At 42.4% G+C, this 27,469-nt stretch overlaps 1 long non-coding RNA gene across 1 annotated transcript in view; it reads right to left on the reverse strand.

The window, feature by feature from the left end:
* Positions 1-9,591: 9,591 nt before the first annotated feature.
* LOC142829430 (uncharacterized) overlaps positions 9,592-27,469 on the reverse strand; it is a 50,617-nt gene continuing 32,739 nt past the window's right edge. The window contains exon 3 of the long non-coding RNA XR_012903834.2: positions 9,592-9,908. This is a non-coding gene — a long non-coding RNA (uncharacterized LOC142829430). The remainder of the gene's footprint in view (positions 9,909-27,469) is intronic.

Genomic DNA, 27,469 nt, shown 5'->3' on the forward strand with positions numbered 1-27,469 from the left:
GAGGTTTACCGCCATCGAAAGAAAAGCCGCGGTCTTTCGAAATAATTTCGAAAGAACGCGGCTTGAGTCTGGACGCAGGGGAAGTTTTTTCGGGAAAAGGCTACTTTTCCCGAAAAAACCCCTGAGTCTGGACACGGCCTAACTGAAAAGATTACTATTCACTGGTTATCCAAGGTTTAGTAGACCACAGTGATGGGTCCATGAATATGAACAATTCACACACAGGAAAGAAAAAATCCATCATGCTAGGGTATTCAAGAGCTTAGAAGTGTGACATTAGGGGAATAAAGTCCTCTCCAGCTTCCCACCAAACAATCTGATTGTGTGTTGTGCTTCTGTGTCAATGTCATATCCATTCCTACCGTGGTTCATGAAATCATACTCCGATGGTTGCAAACCCCCTCCCTTCCCCCCCAAAAAAGAGAATTGAACTACAAACTGAGTAGTTACCAAATGGATAGGGAGTGCATCTTTGGGCAGCTGAACATCTGTTAGCGATCACTCTAGACCAGTGGTCCCCAACCTTTTGGGGCTCCTGGGTGCCCAGGTGTGGGGACACTCAAGCGCCGGGCACCCGGGGGCGGGGCCGCACACACGCACTGGAGTGGGGCTGTGCACACACCCGGGGGCGGGACCACACATACACCACGTACCCAGTGCCGGCACCACCCATGCACTGCACTCCCAGTGCTGGTGCCGCTCCTGTGCCACACACCCAGGGGTGGGGCTGCCCATACACCATGCGCCTGGGGCCAGAACGGCCCATGCGCTGCATGCCCAAGGCCGGCACTGCTCCTGTGCCAGCACAGCCCATGCACTGCGCGCCCAGGGCCAGTGCATCCCTTGTACCACATGCCCGGGACCGCCCCTGTGCTGTGCACCTGGGGCTGGCACCACCTCTGTGCCACGTGCCCAGGGCTGGCACCGCCCATATGCCGTGCGCCTGGGACTGGCACAGCCTTTGCGCAATGCACCTGGGGGTAGGGCCGCCCATACACTGTGCGCCTAGGACCCAGCATCGCCCATGCACCATGCACCCAAGGGTCAGCTCTGATCACTCGGAGGGTGCCCAGAAATGGCCAGGCGGGCAACATGGTGCCCGCGGGCACTGCGTTGGGGACCACTGCTCTAGACCTATCCAGATACCAACATTCCTAATGCAGTTTGAATTAAAATGAACCTGCCAGGCCACGGATGTTCTAGAACCAGAAAGCCCCGGTGGAGGTCTGGCGTCTGGGTGCCCCACAGCTGGGCTGCCTGGAACCCCACATCCAGTGTGCTGCATCCAGGCTGCTAGTTACAACCCAGTGGGGCTGCCAGGCAGGGACAGGAGTCCAGCGTGCAGGGAGCTGGGCTGTCCGATGTAGCCAGGAAGGGACTAGGGGGACTGGCAAAGCAGAGAGGCCAGTAGCACAGGGGGAGCTGGACAAGAGGTCAGCAGCTGGTCCAGGAGGCCAGCAGCTGGTCCAGGGCTGAGGGGCACCAGTAGCATAGGGACCAGATATGACCTCCTCTGGTCCTCATCCAGGTCAGGTCCCAAGGGTTCCAGATGGGGGAGGTCCAACATGTATATTGTGCTTTACACAACACATGCTAGTTAAAGGAGAAATTTTCCAGAGAGGGTGGGCACAGGAAAAAGCCATTTTTCAAAGCCTTACAGAAAGCCCGATCCCACTCAAGCACAAACTGCTCCTGGTTCCCAGACGGCCATAGAAACTTGTGGTGCTGTGTGGTCATGTCTTCTGGTTTCTCAGTGCTCGATAATGTGATTTAAAATGAATTAGCACAGTCTTATTTTGATGTTATAGTGCTGCTGTTAAAGCTCATTAGAGCATTGTCACACACTTCTGTTGGAAGATACTTCAGTGTATTTCAAGCTCCTGCAGCTGCATTTAATGTACTAACTGAAAGCAAACAATCATTACATTACTGCCCTGTTAGCACCTCTGGCCCTGGTTTTGTGCTGAGGGAAGTTTTAATGCTATTTAAGGGTACCTTAATGTGGAGTGCTTAAACAATGTTAAAGTAATTGAAAAAAAAATTTAGTTTTGGTAGGGTTTTCCCATACTCCTTCCTCACAATGTTTTCTGACACCATTGCTCACAGCATTTACCAGGGGCCATTAGTGATTACTCCCATGCCATACATACTCTCATGGTTTTTGCTCTTCAATTCATCCCTGAACGAATAATGAATTTTGGAGGGAAAGAGGTGGAAAAGAACAAGATATCAGTATCAGAGATCTTTAGTGTTAATTTAGTTTCCCTTGCCTGTATTCTCAAATTGTTAACAAAGCCATAAAGACATTTCAGTCTTCTCTTTTTCATTCTGACACTTAGAACACCATCAGCTATTTCATAGCATACCATAGTCATGAACCTTTAAAAAAGAGCAAATTCATAACCGGGGGGTAGGCAAGAGGGATAGTGTGGGAAAAGTGAAATTGTTAATATTTCCATGTCATCAGACTGTAAAGAATATGCTTTGAATTCTGCTATAGGGTCCCAAAGCTCTGAGAAATATTTCAGTGATCAGATTTGCAAAACTAGGTTCACACACAAGTGCTCACAAAAGTGAAATGAACAGTAATAAGAACAATAACTTCTATTTACATGCATACATAAAATATTGATCTAAAACAATTTTTAACGGGAACAATTGAACCAAAAACAAAACAAAGAACCAAAAAGTCAAATTCCCTGAGAAGTGGACAAACCTTAATGTCTGTGAATACACTGCTTCATCCTTCCCCTCCTTCTCTCCTGGACAAGGGTAGAATGGCTGCAGAATATGATGCCCATGGGCAAATGAAGATGTCTACTGTGCGCAGCTTGGGGGTGGTGAGTGAACATAGTCTGGACTGCAGAGCTTGGATCAGGCTCTTCATTTCCTTCCTTGATGCTTTGGGTTCCCCAGAAAGACATTTCATGTACCTGTGGATAATGTTGTATCAAGCTCCAAGCAAGGCATTGGGGCGGGGGTGGCGGACAGGATATATTACCTCAGCAGCAATTTGGACAGCTGCTGAAAGAAGTGGAAGGAAATAATGAATGGGGTGTTGGCTGTTCCTGTATAGGAGCAGTGTTGAGGACTGTAAGGGGGGCCCTGAAAACATTTGCTACCAGTTGAACTATGGACTGAGTACATTATTCTATTCTCTCTGTGCAGCCTCTACTCTCTCTCCATTTTCAGGATGCCTAAGAGCCCTCACCATGCCTAAGAGCCCTGCCCATTCCTCCCTTTTCCTAGGAAATTTGAGATGCTCATGACTCCTTCTGCCATTGCCACAAAGCAGGTCTCCCAGGACTTCATACTTCTTTGCTGTCTCTGTGGTGCCACTTGTTCTTTTTCACTGTCAGCTCTGGAATTTCCTGACAAGTTAAAGACAGGAGTAGCATTCAGCAAACAGCACTGAAAAGGACAAGAAAACTGAGGGGGACTCCAAAAGTCACTTTTCTTTCCAGAATTTTTGGATTAACATCCCAAGCTATTTGCTTCTCCCTTGTTAAAGAATATGACATGATATTGTCAACCTGCCAGAGCAGATGTTCACCACCTCTGCTTTATCCCATCTTCTACAGAATGGTTCCATGCAAGGAGAGTATACACCCTAGGAATTAGAATGGTACTAGACTTTTAAGAGAGTCACAGGTGGAATGGTCTGCTCTGACTTTCCTTGGACAGCCTCTTCCCTCCTGGATGTAGGCTGACTAACACACAAGCCACCATCCTCTCCAATCCTGTTCTTTACAGTTTCTGTTTTTAAAGGGGTGACTGCATGATGCACCTATTTCCTGTCCCCAAAGAGTAAAGAACTCCAACAGTGTCAGCACTGGGTCAGCACTGAATGAATGGAATACTCCTCCAGTCTCTGGAAAATCTCCCGCTACAGAGAATGTTCCTGCTGATCTTTGCTAAGATTTGGGGATGGCATATTCTTATTGATCAGCATCTGTGTGTGCTTTAGAGATGAGAGTGCTGCTCTCAAAGGCAGAAAAAGGATAAATTGGGTTAATGGTCCTGGAGGGCTATCAAAATTCATGACCTGACACAAACCCTTTGTCCCTGTGCACTGTACAATGGGTAGAAGGCCTAAGTATAGCAGAGGAATGTACATACCCATGCCCTTCATGCATAGTAGTTTCACATACTGAACTGTCCTTCATTAATATGCTTCAGGGTTTCACACGTGGACAAGAGGGGGCTTATGGCACAACAACGCACATGTAATCATATCTAGTCATAAGTGTAGATGGATCCTTCAAGCAACAACCATAATTTACAACCCAGGAAAGGGGAAGCCTGGGTGGCAATAAACTACCTTTGTGCCCTCCCATTTCTGGGCGACTCTGCAGCCTCCTGTGTAACACGAGCAGTTCTGAGGTGTATCTAAGAACAACCTATTCCCACCTACCTATGCACCTGAGCACTTCCCAAAATCTCAAGTTTTGTTTGATGGGGCCCAACCCTGACATACCTCTCCCACACTCAGACTTTGCCTATGGTATCCCCCTCTGCCAGAGGGAGCCAGCAGTAACTAGGGTCGGGTTCAATATCTAGAAGTTCCTTTCAATTGATAGAACAGAGAAATGACACGAGTCCCTTCCCAGCAGCCTGGGAAATTTATACCTCACTCCCGGACACCTCTGAGAGGCAATACTTCCCCACTCACAAGGACAGACTTGGAGCACAGAAAGAAATAAAATAAATAATAATAAAAGGGAGGGAAGCAATTTGACATCAATTTGGGAAAATGACACAAAGTTCATAAGCATAAACAATGAGTAAAAGACACACTACAAGTAGGTTGGGCAGATTCCTTTTCCCCTAACAGTCTTATGTCCAGCAACCCAAATGTCACTTTCATATGTCTGACCCTTCGCTGCACCCCACTCACAGTTGCTGTACTTGTCCGTGCAAACAGAGATACCTCTGTGGAGTCCACCTCCCACACCCTCATGAAAAGGATGTAAAGAGGCATCTTACTCACTCCTCTACTCAGGCACTCTCCTTTGCAGCTACTATGTCACCAGTCGCTCCTGCTGGCCACTTGCTCTCTGCTCTTGCTGCACCTCTTCACCCGCTACCCTGCTGGCCATTTGTGCACTTCTCTAGCCATTTGTTCACTGCTGTTTGTCAGTCATATTCTGCTGCCACCAGCCTCTCTGCTGTGACCACTACACAAAACTCTCTTAGGGTATGTCTACACTGCCACCCTAGTTTGAACTAGGGTGGCTAATGTAGGCATTCGAAGTTGCAAATGAAGCCCGGGATTTAAATATCCCGGGCTTCATTTGCATCTTGCCGGGCGCTGCCATTTTTAAATCCCCCTTAGTGCAGACTCCGTGCCCACGGTTACACGTGGCACAGAGTAGGTAGTTCGAATTAGGCTCTCCAATTCGAACTACCGGTACACCTCGTTCCACGAGGAGTAACGGTAGTTTGAATTAGAGAGCCTAATTCAAACTACCTACTCCGTGCCGCTTGTAGCCACGGGCACAGAGTCCGCCCTAAGGGGGATTTAAAAATGGTGGCGCCCGGCAAGATTCAAATGAAGCCCGGGATATTTAAATCCCAGGCTTCATTTGCAACTTTGAATGCCTACATTAGCCATCGTAGTTCGAACTAGGGTGGCAGTGTAGACATACCCTTAGTAATTTTCAGCTCTTTGCATACGGGCTACAGACACAGTCCTACCAGAACAGAGCCCGGCTATGACTGAGTATTTAACATAACAAAGAGGCTCCTAATGAAACCTATTTAGCTCTTTCACCAGGAGAGGAGAAGAGGTTAAACTAATCCAAGAAGGACACTTGGGAAGGGTTTGTAGCCTACATGGTAAGACACCTCTCCCTACCCCTCTAACATTTGAACCCCTGGCTTAAAAAGATTCTTTCAACTAAGATTGCCTCCCTCGCTCCCCTCCCTCCTTTTTGGGACAGGTTACACATAGTCCTGCTTTCCTGTATTCTAACAATAATAACATAATTGGTAACCATATTTCACTACCCCTTCATACAGAACTAAGGCAATTTATACTCCAATTGCAGCCAAAATGTATTACTTTGCTCCCGTTCTGCTTACATATTCAGCAGATACAGCAGTGTCTACTGTATTGACATAAACACACCCAAAGTCTCCCACTCCCTGCCAACTATCAGGGAAGTATTCATTCAAACCAGTTTACACTATGCCCAGGCTTTCAATGAGGTCCATGGAAGATGGATTTACAAGTGTCATCCTCAGATCCAACATTTGGCAAGATTTATGGTACATTTAAAAGTGTAAAGGGGTTCACCTAAAGTTTATATTCTCCAAATTTTGGAGAATTTGCCAATCTACATGGAGAATAGGAATGAGATTGTCAGTTTCATTGAGATACCCAACATATAATTATAGCCAGTAATACAGTGTTTTTGTAAATTCTTAATTGCATCCCTAATTTAAACTGATTTAATTTGCTGATTTGGATAAAAGATGAAGTAAATATAGACGTTTTTCCTTAAAACCAAATACAACCTAAAACTTACTTTAAATTACTCCTGTTGACATTCTAATATCAAAATGTGCTAGGCACTGTACAGTTATCGGGGAAGAGGACAGATCCCTGTCCTAAAGGACTAGGAACATAAACTCATGTCCAGTCCCAGTGATTTAAAGGTTTCAAGTTCTATGCAAATTTAATACATTTTCCTATTTATTGACATAGATCATGATTCTATAACTAGCTCTGCAGCAGTGAAACCCTGTCCCTGTGCAGAGCTAGTTATAGCTTTGAGGACCTACATTTAAATTTAGTTTTGAATGAATATACAAAATAGAACAGGTGAATGCCACTGGTATCCTAGTAACCACATATTACAACATAATGATCATTATTGAAAAATGTACCACAAATGTCCTTGACCATAAGTTCTAAAATGCATAGTTTATTAATATTAGCCCCTTTTCCTTTATCTTTTACTCATATTGAATGCACATTACATCCATAAATTCTTAGAAAATAGTATTAAAATACATTAATTGCAAGAACACTTGGATTTTATTCTCACTCTTCATTTTGCACATAAAACAACGTGGGGAGTTTGGGGGTGGAAGCTATGCAGGAAATTAGCAACAAAAGGAAAATATGTCTCTGTTTTTCAGAGAGAACTGTGAAATGATGGCATTCAAGGAATGGGAAGGCTGAGACTGCACAATAACATAGTTAACTAGAAATTGAAATCAAGCATAGTATCTGTCTGGTGCTAAAGATTTTATTTGATGAGCAGAAGTATTTGTGGATTTATTATCCAAGCTTACAAAGGAGTGGAAACCATAGGATGCTGGACTACTAGGTCCTTGGATTATAGAACGAATGAAATAATGAAAGTTTCACTTTGTACAGTTTTTCCCAAGCCTGATTAGACAAATCTTACCCCCTGAAGCTACCTTGCAGAAAAGCATATCCTTGATAATTTCAGATGTCAGATTTCTGTAGTTACATATGGCATATTTTATGTTAAGGATAGCAGGCGGCAGACATATTGCTTTTATAAATCTGTATAGTCAGCACTGTGCCCATTATATCTTCTGTGGATCATCAGGAGGCATATACCTAAAGCACTGAAGAACAAGGCCCAGACCCTTAAAGTTATCTAGGCCTGGTTTACACAAGAAAAAATAGGTCCATTTGACTACATCAGTCAGGGATATGAACAATTCTTTCATTGACCTAACTACCTCTCAGGGAGATGGATTAACTATGCTGAAATGAGAATCCTGTTGGCCCAGTTAGTGTCTACATTGAAGCACAGCTGTGGTGCCACTATGTCACTGTAATATTTTAATTGTTTATAAGCCCTTTGACTTCTAACTTCCCTTAATTTTTAATGGAAGTCAGGAGCCTAAATACCTTTGAGGACCTGGGGCCAAACATCTACCAATTGAGGTAAATGTACAGCTCAGTCAGGAAGTTGCATAAATAAGGCTTTTAGGCTCAAATCTTTCAAGGTATTAAAAGCCTGACCAAGGGGTTTGGTTCGAACTAACGCATCCCAGCGCGCACTTTCACTTTCGAAACAGCTGGTATTCGGAGTAACAAGCCGGCGAGATCATGCTAATGAAGCGTGGGATATTTAAATCCTTTCTTCATTAGCAATTTCAAATGTCTGCATTTGCATCCCTAATTCAAAGTAGGGGGCAAGTGTAGACATACCCTAATAGATTAAAATAGGCCAGAGCTGTTAGACATGACACAATTACTGTTAATTAAATGCATCTACCGCTAGGAAAAATGAGCATTGTTTTGGAATTGTTTTGTGTGTGACATGATATTCTAAAGCCTTTCTGATAGCCAGAATTTTATTTAACCTTTCCCATGTTTTTAACAAAGTACATTTTGTACATTCATTTTAGTCCATTTCATTAGGATTCTTTCCTTTTTTTTTTTCAGAATTCAGTGGCTGACTTACTGGGAACATTAGGTTATTTCTTGTCATTTTATCACTTTTTCTGCCAGCTAATTGAAATTGATTGTTGGTAGACATGCAGTCTATTATATGGAGTAAAAGACAGTCCATTTGGTCATGTACTTCAAGAGGCTGGAACAATATAGAGGCTACATCCTTAACACCTGTGGTGTTACACTGTACTGAAACCTTTGATCATTTCAGGAACAATGGTTGATGGTTTCCAGAGAGAAGTATGTCAAGTTCTGTTTGAATAGAGGAATTATTATTGAAATATGAGGAATAGATTATTGAAATAATTCATAGGAGAGAAGGTGACTATTATCAGCAGATAATTAAATTAAAGGAAAGATGTGTTTAAATGATTTAAGTTAAAATCCCTCTGAAACAATGAAGTCCTGATTTGGATCAAAAGTATGATTAGTTAACTTTGGACTGGGATTCAGACTGATTTTTCAGTTTCTATCCCAACACCAAACAGAGACCAAATTGCTTTTTCAGAGTTCTTACATATATGCACCTTTGTAATGTGTTTAAAAGCAAATCCAAAGAAAAGCTACAGTACAGAATTATTGCTCTTCTCTTAGAACAGGATACTAGCAGGCCTCTCTGCATACTAAGGGCATGTCTACACTAGGAAATTATTTTGCAATAACTTATTTTGAAATAATAACTCCTGAAATAACTATTTCTAAATAAGTGTTTTTCCTCATGGAAAGCAGGAGTTGTTATTTCAAAATAACCAGCCCCTTATTTTGAAATAACGGGCTTGATAGTGTAGCTCTGCCTTACAATAACTTCCAGCAGTGTCGCTCTTCTGAGTTTACAGCATCAAAGGAGCCATGAAAGAGAGACATCATTACCTCACCTTCCTGAATGTTTTAGAAACCCATCAACAGATAATAAATATGACCTCACACGTTTGTTCTCAAATACAGAAGAACGGCCATACCAAAGGTCCATCTAGCCTAGTATCTTGTCATCTGATAGTGGCCAATGTTGGGTGCTTTAGAAGAAATGAACAGAACAGGTACTCATCAATCAATAGATCAAAAGGTAATCTGTCTTTTGTCCCCCTTTCCAAAAAGGCAAACAAGCAAGAGATGAGGTGAATAAAGTAATATATTTTATTAGACCAACTTCTGTTGGTGAGAGAGACAAGCTTTGAAGCTTAGACAGAGCTTTTCTTCAGCTTGGAGTAACTTACTCGTTATGTCACAGCTAAATAAAAGAGGGAACCGATTGTTTAGCATAAATAATGAATACTTATTTTGAGAGACCATTTAAGCATTTAAGGTCTTTTATTATTGGGAATGGCATTATGGTATTCTACTCTTCAAGAAGTTCCTATGATTTTGAATCATTTCACCATCAGTCTTCCTTGATCTTTTGTGATTTTTGCAGATCACTTTCTTCAGTAATTAATGTACTTATTTTTCTCTGTTGTCTCCAGGTAATCTGAAACAGAAGGCAAGATTTATTTGCCTTCCTGGTTTTCTATTGTAGTGTCATGTAATAAAGTCACATGAAGTTGCACACAATCCAACTGGATCATTCACTGTAGGAAATAAAGTTTTTGCCTCGGGTATAGTGCAAATCCTTTCTACCATTAACACAATCTCAGCAAAAAGAAAAATGAACCCACATGATACAATGATGTTTTATTTAAAGAAGTGGAAACAAATATTGAACTTAAAGACAGAAGACATGGATATAAAATCAATCAAGTTTATAAAATTTTTTAAACCTAGAGCCCATTGTGGGGAAACAAAATAGAAATATATTGTATAGTAAACTTCCGATAATCCGGCACCTTTAGGACCCAGGGGGTGCCGGATTATCAGATATGCCGGACTATCAGAAGGGGGGGCTATGAGGGGTCTGGAGTGGGGTGGGAGGGGATGCCACCCCAGACCCCTCATAGCCCCCCCTTACGATAGTCCGGCTCTGCCCCAGGCGTCCCTGATTCAGCTGCTGCAGGTCAGTTTCAGCAGCAGCTGAATCGGGGACGCCTGCAATAGAGCTGCTGGGGTGCTGCCGGGTTGGTCCCACAGCGCCAAGGGGTGGCGCTACAGCACCAACCCAGCAGCACTCCAGCTGCTCTTGGGGACGCCTGGGACAGAGCAGCTGGGGTACTGCCCGGTTGATCCCAGAGTGCTGCCCCTCGGGGCTGCGGGACCAACCCAGCAGCACCCCAGCTGCTCTTGGGGATGCCTGGGACAGAGCAGCTGGGGTACTGCCTGGTTGGTCCCGTAATGCTGCCCCTCGGGGCTGCGGGACCAACCCAGCAGGACCCCAGCTGCTCTGCCCCAGGCATCCCCAAGAGCAGCTGGGGTGCTGCCAGGTTGGTCCCACAGCCCTGAGGGGAAGCGTTATGAACCAACCCGGCAGCACCCCAGCTGTTCTGCTCCCGGCTTCCCCGATTCAGCTGTTGGTCAGTTTCAGCAGCAGCTGAATGGGGGAAGCCTGTCCGGCTGCCCCAGCACTTCCGGGTTCCTGATGGTGCCGGACCATCAGGAGTCCCGGAGCATTGGATGCCGGACAAATGGAGTTTAACTGTACTTCACAAACCAGCGATACATACTGTTCCCAATTTCTGGTGGCTGTTGGACGAGGAGGAGCTCAGCAAATTTCAGACAAACTGTTATCCTGATAATTTTGGTGAGTTTTAAATCAATGACAGCAGCCAGGCCAGCAGGTCACTGAGTTGCAAAAAAGCCCTTCCAACACCTAAAAACACTCTTTTTTTTCAGAGCCATTCCCAAGCAAGATCTTTACCTTACACAAAGAACTACCTGTCCTTTTTCCACCTGTTTCAAGCTGACATAGAATCTTAATTGTACTGAATTGAGTATTCCTGTTCACCTGAGGAAGATCTTTCTATTGTGAGCATGTTCACTCCAGTGTGAGCTGTCCATGTTTTGACACAGTTATGCTCCAGTTTATCAGGAATGAGGGTTGCAAGTGAATTTTCAAAACATTTTTATTTTCCTTCATCTACATTTACAATGGATTGTACCTTGAATCTTTGCATATTTAGACATCTTTTATGGTTCTATTATCCCTGTGCTATTCTTTTATAAGTACTTTTCCAGTTTGCAACTGCTTTAAGTTTCAGTTCTGATTTTTTAAAGAATTCTCCAGTTTCTTCTTCAGAGCATCATTTTTGTGCATATCGTCTAAAAAGATAACTCTGTGCAACTCAACTTCCTCTTCAGTGATACTGATATAGGGGCTTCCGAGCAACAAAGCTTATCCTCTTTTCTAAGACTATGTCTACACAGCAAAGTTATTTCGAAAAAACGTTCCTAGCATCTACACAGCCAAACCACTATTTCAAAATGAATTCGAAATAGCAGCATGCTTATTTCGAATCTGGTAAACCTCATTCTACAAGGAATAACGCCAAATTCGAAATAGCTAATTCAAAATAAGTTCTGTGTAGATGCTTATTTTGAAATAGGGGGCCTCCAGCTCTTCCCAGTTTGCCCTGGTGGCCACTCTGGGACAAACCAGGAAAACTCCTCTCCTCTCCTCCAGCCCTGGAGCCCTTAAAGGGGTAAACTCTGGCCACAGTGCCTGTGCCAGCTGCAAGCCTGCCAGCACAAAGCCAGCAGTCGCTGCCCCTGACCCAGTGGCCCCACCATGAGCCAGGCAGCCAGTGCCAGCCAGCTCTCCACTGCTCCCTGGGCCCAGTCCCCCAGCTCCCAGGAGCCTGCCAGGGGCCAGAGAAGGAGAGTGCCTTCCTGGTTCAGTGCGGAGACCATGGGGCATGAGTGTGGTCTCAGGGCAGCTCCCACTCCCAGGGATAGCAGGACATTCTGAACATGGCCTGTGTGCAAGCACATTGGCTCTGATGGTGCAGGGAATGGTCATCCTCACCTTGCAGAAGGGGGCTGGACTTCACCCACTGTGTCCCCAGGGATAACTGACCACTTCTCTTGTTTCTCCACAGCCGCACCAGCTGCGTGCGCAGGGTGCAGCACTCCACCCGGGACATGCTCCCAATCCCGAGGGCTCCTCAGGATCACCAGTGCAGTGGAGGGCTACCGACAGCAGCACTTGGGGGCACTGCGAGCCCTTCACTGCACCCTCCAGCACTGGGTGCAAGAAGACCTGGAGCTCCGACAGGAGCAGCTTACCCAGGGCCGTGCCATCTGCCAACACCTGCAGACCCTGGTGCAGAGCGTGCTGCCTCCTGCCACTCTAGCCCCTGCTGCCTCCCCAGCTATCGCTCCTCCTCCTCCTCTTTCTTGCCCTCCTGCTTCTCCCTCCACTTCCTCCACCCCCTCAACACCCTCCAATCCCTCCCCATCCCCCCAGGGATGCTGAGGCGCCTGCATCCGTGGTGCTGGGAGACAGGGAAGCATAAGGGATCTGTTGAAAAAGGCTTTCTTTCTCAACAAATCCTCCTCTAGACTGCCACTTTTTGCAGATAAAGTTCTGAGTCAGCAAAATGCAGCAGCCATTTTTATGCAAATTAGGCACAGGATATTTAAATCCCTGCTTCATTTGCAATGTCAACCTGACTAATCTGCATGCCTCTGCTGACAGAGGGATACCTCAAGAAGCCACTGATACTAATTTTTATGCTTCTCATTTGGTTGAGTGGGACAAACTGTGTCAATGAAAATTTTATCAGGCTTAATTCCACTTATGACCTCTCATACCACCCGTGTTTAAGGGCATGTTGACCCCAAAACTATGGTTACATAAGAATGAAATATCCTTCCAAAAGAATCTTGAAGCAGACAAGATGGAGCATCGTTCTGCATTATGGGACTCAATCCTGCAAATATAGGCCTATCCAAACATTTATGAATTTTTGTGCTTCTTGGATCGACTGCTTATTTTAAAGGCAGCAGGCCTTTAACTCATCTTACACTAGTGTAGATTGTCAATGTACATCAGTATACATTGAAATACAAATTGGGCACAAGACTGCTGAACTTTTCATTTTTATTTTGTAAAAAATGCTTACCTGACTTATGAGAAATCAGAAGCCATATTTGCGGTGTCCCTTTTAAATCTCTTTTTAACTCAATCATGTTGAGACTGATTTGGTGTTGAGCCTATTTCATTTGCCCCCCAGAGAGCCAACATTTATTTGATTTATTTTACATTATTTACAATGGAAATGAGCTCATCACTATTCCACTTTACATTTCTTATTAATCAATTCACTTTTCTGGCTTGCAATCAGTTTATTAGTTTCAATAAGTGCTTCATGAATTCTTAATCACATAAAACAAAAATGACACCCTAGAAATGAAAAACTGACTCCCCTGAAGATTTTAGTCTCATGCCACTGTTATGTGTGAATGATATGAAGTGGGTAATAGCAGTATTATCACATGATAACACCATGCCATTAGCATCCCCCTGTGTGGATTAACTTGACTGTAAGCTTGTACTTTTAGTGTATGACTAAGTTTAATATTACATAAAAAGCACCTACAGTCTCTTAAAGCATATGGGGTTAATGCATGTTAGCATGCTACAGAGATACTTCTCACATGCATCCCTGTAAGGTGTTTTCAGACACTTGTCAGATGTTTCTTCTATGACCTTATCCAAAGTGAAGGAAAAAATAAAGTGTCTCCTCTACACCTAACCTCACATCAAATCATATAGAAAAATGTTTTAACTAGAGTTCAGTGAAGAGTAGAAATATATATTCAGATACATTAAAATTAAGCCCTCTTTCTGGTTCACTATGTCCGTGGTCATACCTTCATTTTGTACAATTTTTCATAAATATTAGTCCAACTGCTTTTGTTTGCATATAGGTATGGGGAAGAGCTTTTATCTGTTCAAACACTCATGTTGAATTTGAATGTGAACATGTATTGCCATGAGTGGTCGCGATTAAGCAAACCACCCCCTTCTTTGGGTTCGCTAGGACTGTCCAGAATTCTGGTCTGGCCCCTTGCTTACCTGGGAAGTCGTCAATAATTTAGACCAAATACCAATTTTTGTCTTAATCAATTAGCCTAACTTTATTGATGTTGCCACTTAATGAATAACAAAGTCAAAAAATAACAGCTGAGAATTAAAAAGAACATAATAAAAGAAGTGGCGAGGAGTCCTGTGACACCTTATAGACCCGCCTCTGGAAATTTCCACTACATGCATCTGACAAAGTGCCCAGACCACTGACCTACAAAAGGATTCAGCAATTAGACTTTGCCTAATTGCTACTTAATAACAATGACACAACTTTAAGATGCTAAAAGGCACAATCCACCTTAGTCTATCTCTTAGATCCCTTACTGGGACTCACACATGAGAGAATACAGACCCCTATTCAAATCCTTTCTCCTCAGGTAGGAAGAAGGAAATTGAACCAGTGTCTATCCTGCCAAGGTGCCAGCCTCTGCTTGTGATCCCTGGCCAGGTTTGGAATTAGGTACCAAATCATTTCTCATGAGGTACCTTTGAATGCCCTACCAAACAACGGAGGCCATAGGAGGAAGGAGGCTTAGGCCTACCATTATCTTTAGCTTACTAGTAGGGGCCTCATCTGTGCCTTCAGGGAGGAGGGAGCAGCTCCTATTTCAGCATGAAAAGCCATTACAAAGGCAGGATATGTTAGAGATATATAAACCATTGGAGAAGTGATTTTATCAGTAATAGGGATGTGTTACTGAGAATTGCCCTCGAGATGACTGAGGTCCTCATTGGGCACTGACAGCTCTTGGACCTCCTTCCTCTTGTTGTCAGAGAGCAGCACGTGAGTTAAGTTTCCAGAATGAGTTGTATATGATGAGGTACTCGCAGTCGTTACAGCAGGGTATTTATGGCCTGATGTCTCATTGTTTATTTAGTTCTGTGGTTAATTTGAGATGCAAAAAATTGTTTTCTCTTAAGGGCTAGCGAATTAGCTGAGGATCTTGTAAGTAGATGCAAAAAAATTTTTTCCCTTACACCAAATTTGGTGTGTTGCTTAAGAGCTAGCGATTCAGATGAGGATTTTTACTCTTACAAATTTTACTGCTTATCCTACTTTATCATGTTTCATAACACATTTCCTAATACACTCCTTACCAGCAAAAAAAATCCAATACATGTAGTCTGCAGTTAGGCTACTTCCTCTTAAACATAGCTGTCTGTGCTTTTGCTATGGCTTAATTTTAAAGAGCTGCTAAGCATACATGACATGTATAAATGAGATCATTCAAGTTAGAAGTACTTGCCAGGTCATCCTGTATGTCTACATGATTTTCCCTGAGAAGAAGGCAAACTTGAACTGCTGGTTAGGTAAGTGGTATAGAATTTTGATTTTGTGAAACACTAATACACCTTCAATGGGAATAGGGCTGTGTAGTTTGGATGACCTTTACCTCATAAAAATGGAACCCAATGTTCCTGGGGCAGATGGGCTAGATGAGTCAGGAGGGAATAATATAAATAATACAGGAGAAGGGTTAAAAGAGGGAATAATCAACACCCATTCAGAATAAAATTTATATTCCTAGAACAAAATGAATCAAGGAACCAGAGGACATGAAGGGAAGAAATTATTTAATTTCCTAAAACACTAATGCTACGAGATCCTCAGCAAGAAGGGCTAGAATTTCTCATTAACAAAAATTCAATCAACTTGGTATACCTGAAACTTGGTGGAATGAGTCACGTATTTGGAATGTTAAAATCAAGGTTGTAAGTTATTTGGAAGGATCAAGTAGGTAAAATATATGCGGGAGTGGCACTCCGTATAAAAAATTGCATTATCTGTTTGTGATTTATTGATAACTCAGAATAAAATTATCTTGAATGCTGCTGGATCAATGCCATACCAGATAAAGCACAAATTGGGATATTAGTTGATGTCTACTACAACTCACCAAATCATATCACATACAATAGAACGATCAGTTCCTTAAATGCCTATCATATGTTGGACAAAAAAACTGTTACTTTGGTGGGTTTCAATTGAATGATATTGGAGGTCATTCGCTGTCAGTACCAAAACATCCTTAGACTTTCTAAATATAGAAGACAGTTTACTAACTCAACAACTGTTACACTCAATATGAGGCAATTCTATTTTCACTCACCTTTTTAGATAAAGAAGAACTGGTCACAGAACTAAAAATTAATTAATGGTAGTTCATGCAAAAGTGACTATGACTTGGTCATATTTATAATGTAAAATCAAAATAAAATCTAGACTAGGAATTTGACTTGCAAGAATGTTAAAAGAGTTCATTGGATTGTTAATGTTCATTTTAAGACATTTTGGAATAATAGAGAAGTTCTAGAATACTGAAAGAAAGTTATAATGTTTTGATATTTCAAAGGGGTAAATTATGTGATCCGGACATTTGAAGGCCTGTCAGTCTAACATTGATACCAGGCAAGATAATGGATGGGCTGATACAGGACTCATTAATATATAAACAAAGGAGGGTAATAAAATTCATCCAAATAAAAAAGAGTTTATGGAAATCACTTCCTGTTAAATGAATTTAATATGTTTTGATGAGGTTGCAAGTTTGATTGATAAAGATAATAGCGTAGGTATAATAGATGTCTGTAGGGTATTTGACTTGATAAAGCAAGACATTGTGATTAAAAATATAGAATTAATATGGCACACATGAAAAGGATTAAAAACTAACTCATAGGTCTCAAAATGTAATTATGAATGGAAATTATCAATTGTGAGTGTTTCTAGTGGGTTTCCAGTGATTGTTTTTGGCCCTCGGCCTACACTATTTAATGTTTTTATAATATACTTGAAAGAAACCATGAAGTTTGCACATGATATGAACGTTGAGGGACTGATAGATAATGAAGGGGAAGTTCAGTGATATAAACCACTCAGAATGTAGGATGCAAATACAGGATGAGGAACTCTATCCTGGGAAGCAATGTTTCTGTTTGCAACAACTCTCAGGTCTTTTTCAATCAGCTGAACACTACCTCCCAGTGTAATGTTGTGGCAAAAATGATTAATTAAATTAAGGGCAAATGCTCGGATGCAAAACAGGGAAATCTTCAGTGCACAACCAAGCAAAACTTGAGGACTAGATTGCTCCTGTAATACTGTGTCCTGTTTAATATTCACAATTCAAGAAGGTTATTGATAAATTAGGATAGTGATAAAATAGAATAGGGAAGAACCATAAGAATGATGAAAAAATTAGAAAACATATATTGTAGTGATAGATTCAAGAGCCTAACATTCAACATAGTTAGCTTAACAAAGAGAAGGGTAAGAGGTGACTTGATAACAGTCTACATAAGAACCTACATAAAGAACAATTATTTGGCAATGAGCATCTCAGTTGAGCAGAGAAACATGTAACCCAGTCCAATAGATACATTTTATCAGTAAGAGTAATTAATCTTTGGAACAGTTGGTCAAGAGTCATGGTGGTGCCTGCATCAGTGAGAATTTTTAAATCAAGATTGGTTATTTTTAGGGCTGTGAATTAACGTGTGTTAATGCCTGTGATTAATGCAGGGCAGAATTAATGTGTGAAAAAATTAATGCACATTAATCTAGGGTTACCATACGTACATTTTTTTTCCAGACATGTCCTTAAATCATGTTGTTAAATCTCCATCCATCTGGCTTTTTTAAATGGCAAAAAATGTCCTGGATTTTGCCCTACAAAGGGAATTGGGGAGGAGGCAGAGGCCTGTGCTTGTCAAATGGAACGTTTGGAGCCTGGAACGTGCCTGGACCGTCACATCCACTTTGAACATGCGCCCCAGTTCCTGGAGAGAAAAGCACGTTGCCACGGTGGCAGCTCTGGTGAGACCAAGGGCGGTGTGATGTAGGGGAGGTTGGCTCCTCCCACGGAGCCACTGCCTTATCCAACAGCCCATTAGGTTATGTCCCTAGTTCTGTGGGAGAGGTGGGGCATTGGGTTAGAGCAGGTGGCATGGGGGTATCTGGCTCTGCAGGAGGGGTGAGGGCATTGGGTTAGAGCAGGGATGTTGGGGGGATGGCTGGTTCTGGGGGAAGGCAGGAGCACTGGGTTAGAGCAGGGCAGCTATGGGTGCCTGTCTCTGTAGGAGGGATGAGGGCATTGGGTTGGAGCAGGGTGTCTGTATTCTTATTATTGTTTAATAGTGCAATTAATTGCACAATTAATCACAATTAATTTTTTTAATCACATCATTAAGCATGATTAATTTTTTTAATTGCTTGACAGCCCTAGTTATTTTTTTTCTAAAAGATATGCTTTATGCATTATTTTGGGGAATCTCTACTGTATGTGCAATAGAAAAATGACTGCAAACTTGGCTAGGATTATATGAGAAAGGAGCACAACAATCTTGAAACTAGGGTCAGTTTATGGAGACAAAATGAGCTCCCAGTCATTTCTCTGGTAAATTAAACACTCCTAAGGCACTAAACTTGCTTCTAAATATTGGTCCACCCAATTAATGCAGGAATTAGTATTGGGTTATTGAGACAACCAACCATAAAAAGTGAATACAGTTTGGACCTCCCTGGTCTGGCACCCTTAAGATCTGAGTGGTCCCGAGCAAGAGGTATTAGAAAATCTATTCCAGTAACTTTATTCCAATATCAGGTTGAGTCAACTCATGGCCTTTCCAAACTAGCATGTTTCCCTGGATAATAACATCTCTTGCCTCAGAATTTAAACTTTCTTTAAAAAAAATGAAGGGTGAAATTCTGGACTTATTAATAAATTGAAGTTTTGCCATTGACTTCAATGGGGCCAGGATTTTACTCAAAATCTGAAGCCCTTTTAGTTGTCATGAAAACCTTCAAATTCTAAACTGAATGGAAGGGTGCATCTAGACAGCACCGTTCTGTCAGAATAAGTTACACGATTTGCGCTATGCAAATTGCGTAGCTTTTTCCAAGTCTAAATTGAAAGAGATTATTTTGAAATTTGGCGCTGTCTAGACAATGCCAATTTTGAAAATAAGACAATATTCTGACAAATCCCTTAGCCCTCATGGGATGAGGGTTACAGGGACACCTGAATAGCGTGCCCACTATTTGGGGGAAAAGCGGGTACTTTTAATGACGCGTCGTTGCTATTTTGGGATACTTCTGGTATCCCAAAAGTGCAACAAAGTCTAGATGAATGTGCTGATGTATATCTGACTATGAAAACAGCTGAAAGAGTAAGGTATAAGAGAAGTACCACGTGCTTTCATTTGATTCAATCTGCCCTGTAATCTTAAATGTAATGATGAATGATAATACACCCACATACCATACATATTAGCTTTGCAACAATTGCATCAAATCCTCACATTCTCCAGGTCCCTGAGGAAGGAGCTATGTAGAGACTTCTCCTTCCCCTTTCAGAATTCCAGCTATCTTCTGAAGCTGCACAGGTCTCTGGCTCCACTCTGTGAATCACCAAAATGGTGCTGTGGTTCTCAACCTTTCAAAACTGCTGTGTCTCTTTCAGGAGGCTGATTTGCCTTATGTACTCCATTTCACCTCACTTAAAAACAGCTTGCTTACTAAATCAGATATAAAAAGACAAAATTGTCACCACACCCCATTACTGAAAAATTGCTTACATTCTCCTTATTATAAAATAAATCAATTGCAATATAAATGTTGTATTTACATTTCAGAAGAAGGAACACTATGAACAAGTCATTGTCTGTATGAGATTTCAGTTTGTAATGTCTTTGCTAGAGCTTTTTTTTGTAGCATGTTATAAAACTAGGCAATTAGTCTAGATCTAGAGCTGGTCTACCTCTGAACAACGTCTGTGCCCTGAGGAGTACATTTGCCCCTGATTGCCTAGGGAGGTTGTGGAATCTCCATCTCTGGAGATATTTAAGAGCAGGTTAGACCAGTGGTCCCCAACCTTTTGTGGTTGTCGGGCCCAGGGGCGCCCCCCATAACCGCATGCCCGGGGGAGGCCCCCCCCATAGCCACTTGCCCGGGGGCGGTCCCCCCCATAGCCACGCACCCGGGGCCGGTGCCCCTCCCCGCAAGCGCCGCACGCCCGGGGCCGGCGCTCCTCCCCCCTGCAAGCGCCGCGCTCCTGGGGCCAGAGCTTCCCCCAGCAAGTGCCGCGCGCCTGGGGCCGGCGCTTCCCCCCCCCCCCCCCCACAAGCGCCGCGCCATGTGCCCGGGGCCAGGCCAGCCCCGAGCACCTGGCGGGCGCATGCAAATGCCCCCGCGGGCGCCATGGCGCCCACGGGCACCGTGTTGGTGACCACGGGGTTAAACAGATGTCTATCAGGGATGACATAAACAGTTCTTAGTCCTGCCATGAGGGCAGGGGACTGGACTTGATGACCTCTCAAGGTGCCTTCCAGCTCTAGTATTCTATGATACTATGAAAGTTCTCTGATCCTTTCAATGAACCTGAGGGTTCTTTCATAACAACAGTATGCTTGACAGAGAAGATCCATAACACTGAATGTGCATGAACACTTTGTATAGCTTTATTCCAGGCATTTTAAAGCTCCTCAAAGGTGTTACTGATCCAATACAGCCAAATTAATCATGGATGACCACAAGGCTGCCACTTGTCTGTGACTGAGTAACATCTCCTCCTGACCTAAGTCTTCAGTGTTCACTATGCAGGAACTTTATCTCTGAGGTGGACTCTATGACCAACAAGTTCCAGCTGTCAGTGCCCAATGAGGACCTTAGTCATCTCGAGGCCAATTCTCAGTAACACATCCCTATTACTGATAAAATCACTTCTCCAATGGTTTATATATCTCTAACATATCCTGCCTTTGTAATGGCTTTTCATGCTGAAATAGGAGCTGCTCCCTCCTCCCTGAAGGCACAGATGAGGCCCCTATTAGTAAGCTAAAGATAATGGTAGGCCTAAGCCTCCTTCCTCCTATGGCCTCCGTTGTTTGGTAGGGCATTCAAAGGTACCTCATGAGAAATGATTTGGTACCTAATTCCAAACCTGGCCAGGAATCACAAGCAGAGGCTGGCACCTTGGCAGGATAGACACTGGTTCAATTTCCTTCTTCCTACCTGAGGAGAAAGGATTTGAATAGGGGTCTGTATTCTCTCATGTGTGAGTCCCAGTAAGGGATCTAAGAGATAGACTAAGGTGGATTGTGCCTTTTACCATCTTAAAGTTGTGTCATTGTTATTAAGTAGCAATTAGGCAAAGTCTAATTGCTGAATCCTTTTGTAGGTCAGTGGTCTGGGTGCTTACCCAGATGTGTGGGTGATACACATTTAATTCCTCTCTCAGTTTCCTGAAAAGGGACTTGAGCAGTTGTATATGAAGTGAACATCAGGCTGCTGGACTCAGATGTGGTCTCCCTGAGGTGGGCCTGGTGTTTGCTGCCTCATTCTGTTCTGCTGCAGTTGTTCCACTTTAATTCCATACTCATGAGGGGGTCACAAGGCTAGGCAGCATCCTTGTGGAGTTTAGCAATCTGGAATATGTGCTTAGCATGTTTTAGCTTGGGGATCAAATCCCCCTTTAAGCTTGCTGAGAAGGGATTTGAAACTTGGTTTCTATCAGCCGATGGTCAGGGCAGTGCGTGGTATGTGTATGTTATAGTCTTCAACTGGTAGTACCAGGGTCCCTTCGCAGTGGGCAGCCTATTGGAGAGCTGACGGATACCCCAAGGCGACAAAACCCAAGGAGAGTTTTGTCATGGAGGCGACAAAACCCAAATGCCCAGCTCTCACTGCGTCTGCCCCTATGACTGACTGGAGTTCTTTTAATTGTGTTTTGCTCTGTTACAGCAACTGGAGGAGTCAGGTTAAAGCTTAAACAGTTACAGGTTTATTAAAGAGGTTTCTAAAGCATGTGGTTACAGTGGCTATTGTTCTAATTCTTAACTGCTAGCAAATACGGATCTAAAATGGTTACAAAGGAAAAAGGAAGATAGAAAATAATGGTACCAAGTGACAGCTTAATCTTTAAAGAGCTCTATTCTATGCATGCACTAAAACAAAAGGACACATACAGGTACAATTTTTACCCCCTTCTGCGTCCCTCGATTCCAGTGTGTCAGGCCAGGATCAGTCCCTCAATTCCCTGGGAAAGACGAATATGAGGCTGGGCATCCCCATGTGGACCTCGGGAGGCAATCACCTAACCCGACCAGCAGGTAGATGGTAGATTGACGCTCAGAGTGAGTGTGCTGCTGGACCCATCTTTATACCCGTAGGGGCACATAGCCTCTTTTTTTATCTAAGATGCCAAATTGTGCTGGTTTATCTTTGTGACGCCAGTTGTTACAAGGGAGTTGTGAACTTAATTTACACTTGTAAGAGAGAGAACTAAATTGGGAGTACTGGACATTCTTTGCGTAGCGGGCGATTCCCCCCCTCCTCTCCCCCGAGGACGGCTGTGTGTTCGTATCAATATAGGTGCCAGCCAAGGCAATTCTCGCAGCCTCTTGCAGGTCAATGGCGTATCTCTGTTTACAGCCATCCAGGGTCACAGCGGCCAGCATATCTGGGCCTTCTGTCAAGGCTTCAAAGACTATGCTGATTTTATTGTTTTCTATGCCTTGTATGCTCCAGGCACCTCAGAGGGGCAAGCAAAATGGATGTTGCAGGGGGGGTTCCTGTCTGGCTACAGTTTCTTACCTTTCAAGTGAATGGCCTAAGTGCTGCTGACCATGGTGCTATTCTGACCTGACATGGTGCTATTCTATCCCTTGCTCTTTTCAGCTGAAGCTGCTCCACTGTCAGAACATATTGATTGGGCCAAAGCCCCAACAAACAGCTCTTCATAAAAACAAACTAATGAAATATTTAAAGCCAATTTTAAACTAAGGTCTTGTAGACCTAGCAATAGACCAATGTTTTGTTAACAAATTCAGGGTTTACACATGCACATTAAATGGCTTCATTCCCATTTAGAGGCTCTTTCATAGGTTCAATGTTATATTAATAGGTCTGGAAGGCTTTTCACTTTTAAGTTGACAGATCCACTTCGGGGAAAGAGTTACCAGTCTACAAGCAGCAACAGTCTGCTGTGGGAGCCTCAGGAATGGTCAGAATAGAGATAGAAAAAAGGGACAGGTTGAGCACTAAGACCTAGGGAAAACATTGCCTCCCCTTTCCTCTTATTCCAGCTGCCCATGCAGTTGCAGTGAAACTGGTTCAATTGAAGTACCAGATAACCAGGAACCAGAGTGTGATGGTGGAGCCGCAGTTAAAAGAGACCAAAGAGACTGAGAGAAAGCCCAGCAAAGATGCGTGGAACAACAACAACAACAAAAATGGTGAGAAAGGTGCTCTCACATTGAAGCTCAATACTGGAGTAGCAAAAGGAATGCTACTAAGTCAGAGTATAAAAAGGAGTGGGAGAAAGCATGCCCAATATATAAAGAGACAAGCTATTCCAAAAAATTGTGCCTATCTTTGGGAGACTGTGTAGTATCCAAAAGATCCCACAGGATAAGTAGATGCCTATCTTCTTGACCAAATAAACTAGGAAGGTGAGACAAGATTTTTAAGGAAAGAGAGAAGGGTGATGTTATGCTGCATATGAAACTGAAAAAAAATATATACCGAAAGGTTTAAGATTACCCTGATTCTATCAACTGAAGTATAGAAATCTACAAATGTTTCACCATATCACTCATGTTGAATATATACATAAAACGTGTAATTTTATGAGAAAATTGATAATGGGGTGGAGGCTGAGGTTGATTATGAGATCTGTTTGATTTAATGACGTAGGATCAATTGCTGTGGGCAGTTACAGATAAAAAGGCAGCCATTTGTGACAAAAACACCCACCTTCTACAGTTTTGGAAGCTGCAGAAATTGTTAATGAATATATTTGAAGGGCTCACAGGGGGGAGAGATTTATTTCCAGACCCCTTCTCTCTCTCAACCTCTGAGACAAAGGGATTTCCCTTCCCAAGAATCTAACCCCAACTTCAATAAAAAATCCACAAGAGAGTGCAGGTTTTAAAAACCCTACCCAAAGGCAATTTAGGTAATCTACAGTCACTGTGGGCTTCTAGCCATATAAAACTCAATTGTATAAAATTTTAAGGGCATGTCGACACTGGAGAGTTATTTTTCATTAATTGATTTGTTATTAAATGACCCCCACAATTGTTACAGCTGTCATCTGAATTTATTTCTGTCTCATAATGGGAATGTACCATTTTTGCAAGAAATTTCTGTGTAAATGAGAAAAGAAATAATTTATTCAAGTGACCATAATTTTAACACTAATATATAATGTGAGAAAAACCTCTTCATATTTTTTAAATGAATGTTATTAACTTTCTCTGTCGCTAGCTTGAGCTTTTCTAAACATCACTCATCACTCTAGAGAGTACAACAGGTACCTATTTAAACAGCATTTTTATGGTCAATGTAATCTTAAACTTGTTAACTCTTTTGTCAAATCATGGTTTGTTATTTTAGTTATGGTAACATCATCTTTTCATCATATTTCTATATATATGGAAATAGAACTAAAAATATCATATAAGGCCATCATAGATATATTTTCCATAATCAATGCCTAAAGTAGCTCTTAATTTTGCTTTAAATTATTTACAGGGGATACATTCAAAATATAGTCTCTTTGAGAATGCTAAACTTTGTAATAAATTGCATACCCCATTTCTGAATGAAAATAGAGTTTGTATGAATACATTTTATCCTTTGAACACACAACTGGTATTGTACAAATCACATGTGCAAGTGATTATCATACATACAGTTGTTTGGAAACAAATATGGGCAAGCTTGAAGCTACTCTCAAAATCAGGAGATAGAAATACATACTTCAGGCCATATGGCACCATTCACTGTCATTTTCTGAGAAGTGTCCCTCTCCATTAATTTTCATGTGTACATTTAGAACTGTTATCTCTATTTATTTTCAGTCCTTTGTTAAAAAGAATGGCTTAACTTCCAGAATATGTCAGTATATCATAGGGGGTCAAAGAGAAGATCAACAAAAATAATTAAGGCTCTGGAAGGGATAGAATTGTGTCAAATGATTAAAATAACTAAATATGGATTTGTCAAACAGTGACTAAGGGAGACATGAAAACCATCTAAACATAATGCTATACAGATTCCTATATTCAAAGGCTACATTTACACTTGGAGCTAGTGGAGTGAGTCCCAGATTTAATAAGCATACTTACCCCAGCTTTCATTGAGATAGCTTACTAAAGCCAGTAGCATAGCTATAGATAGCACAGGCAATGGCAAGTGATGGCAATGGCTAGCTGTCTCTGTTATAGTGGCGAGGAGTCCTGTGGCACCTTATAGACTAACCGAAGTGTTGGAGCTTAAGCTTTCGTGGGCAAAGACCCACTTTGTCAGATGCATGTCCTGCACGTCGTGCATCTGACGAAGTGGGTCTTTGCCCACGAAAGCTTATGCTCCAACACTTCGGTTAGTCTATAAGGTGCCACAGGACTCCTTGCCGCTCTTGCAGATTCAGACTAACACAGCTACCCCTCTGACACCTGTCTCTGTTATGTGCCCATCAGGTCTGGGCTGGTGTGTGCTTGAGACAGCTAGTTTGTACTGCCACTTGCCACTGCTTGTGCTACTACAATACATTATTCTTTTTAACTGGCTCGCTCAATGAACGTTAACATGAGAATGTCGACTCAAGCTGAGAACCCCACTCCTAGTTCCAAGTATACACAGCCTAAAGTGCCCAAAGTAACAGAAGTCCAACTCAGTCTGTTATATAAAATTGTTTATAGATATAGAAGTTATGAAAAATATTGGTATGCAAAATGTGTGACTTCAGGGGAGTCCAGTATGTGGTTTCTTGTCTCATTTTCTCTTTTGAGCCCACACTAATTCCACGTGAATGTATTGCCTAATCCATGGTTAATTAACTAAACAGACTGGAAAAGACTACATTTCCAAATTCCCCAATCATTATCCATATCACTCCCCAGAACATGTAGTCTTTAAAATCCAGTTTTTTTCTCACCATCGATTCTTTGTCAGTCCTGCTTTGTCACTCTGCTAGGACAGCCATCACAGCCCTTCCTTCTGAGAATGCAGGAACTCCACAGTCCTTCTTCTGGAAGCATCCCTCATACCCCTGACCTTCTCTTGGTTCCTCTGAGGCCTGGCTCTCTGGCAGTCAGACATCACAAGAAAAGTCCCTTTTTGGCCATTGGGTCTGTCCCTGTGGCTGAGACCCCACAAACATCTCCATCTGGTACTCCTCTTATCATCACCCGTCTTCTGCCCCAGCTCTCTGGTTTGTGGATGCCAGGCAGCGAACCTTTCTTTTTTTTTTCTCATCAGCTCTTTCTCAGGAATCACCATCTGCCTCTGGCAGCTCTCAGCTCATGTTGTTCCTGAGTGAACCAATTAGCTGTGCATCCCTGGGTCATCATCATCTTCTGCTTTACAATGAAGCAAACTTACCTATAAGTTTAGATACAGCCAACTCCTATTTTATTAATGGTATACTCTTGCCTCTGAACTCTCCTACCTATTCTACCTTCTTAAAAATAACAACAACATAACAGCTTTTTTATTCTTATCCAGCTTGCCCAGTGCTCTCGCTAAACTCCACATATAATCAGTCCCCTTAAAAGATCCAAACTCTTCAGAAAGAGCTTTTCTTTCCTGGGAACATTGTCTGCATGTCTTCTGATGATTTTCTATTTCTTTAAGGCATGTTTGCATCTATTCAGTAACTATGCATTGCTGTTCAATGTACAAGTGCCCAGTTAATAGTCTAAACATGAATACTTCTCTGATCCCTTCATAGCTTTGGACTAATGCAATATCTTCTAATATGGGGCATACCTCAGGAAACCTTCTTCCTCTTTTTCTTCCTGATCCACCATTTTTGCCATTTCACATTAAGTCCTTTTTAAATCAAACTTTAATGTATAAAGAAATTGATATAGATTCCTTTGTGCAAACAGGAATATTAGATTATTTCATTACCAGGTATCCAACATGTGCTGGAATCCATGCTTGAACAGTTTTCACACCTGAACATACTAATTCTGTTATCAAAAACAATAAATTATTTATTAGATCATTTGCTTACTAAGGCACTGTAACGGTCCTGGCCCCTACCTCGGGAAGAGGGGTCGTT

The sequence above is a fragment of the Pelodiscus sinensis genome, chromosome 4, assembly GCF_052426305.1.
Source record: "Pelodiscus sinensis isolate ZL-2025 chromosome 4, ASM5242630v1, whole genome shotgun sequence".
NCBI lineage: Eukaryota > Metazoa > Chordata > Testudines > Trionychidae > Pelodiscus > Pelodiscus sinensis.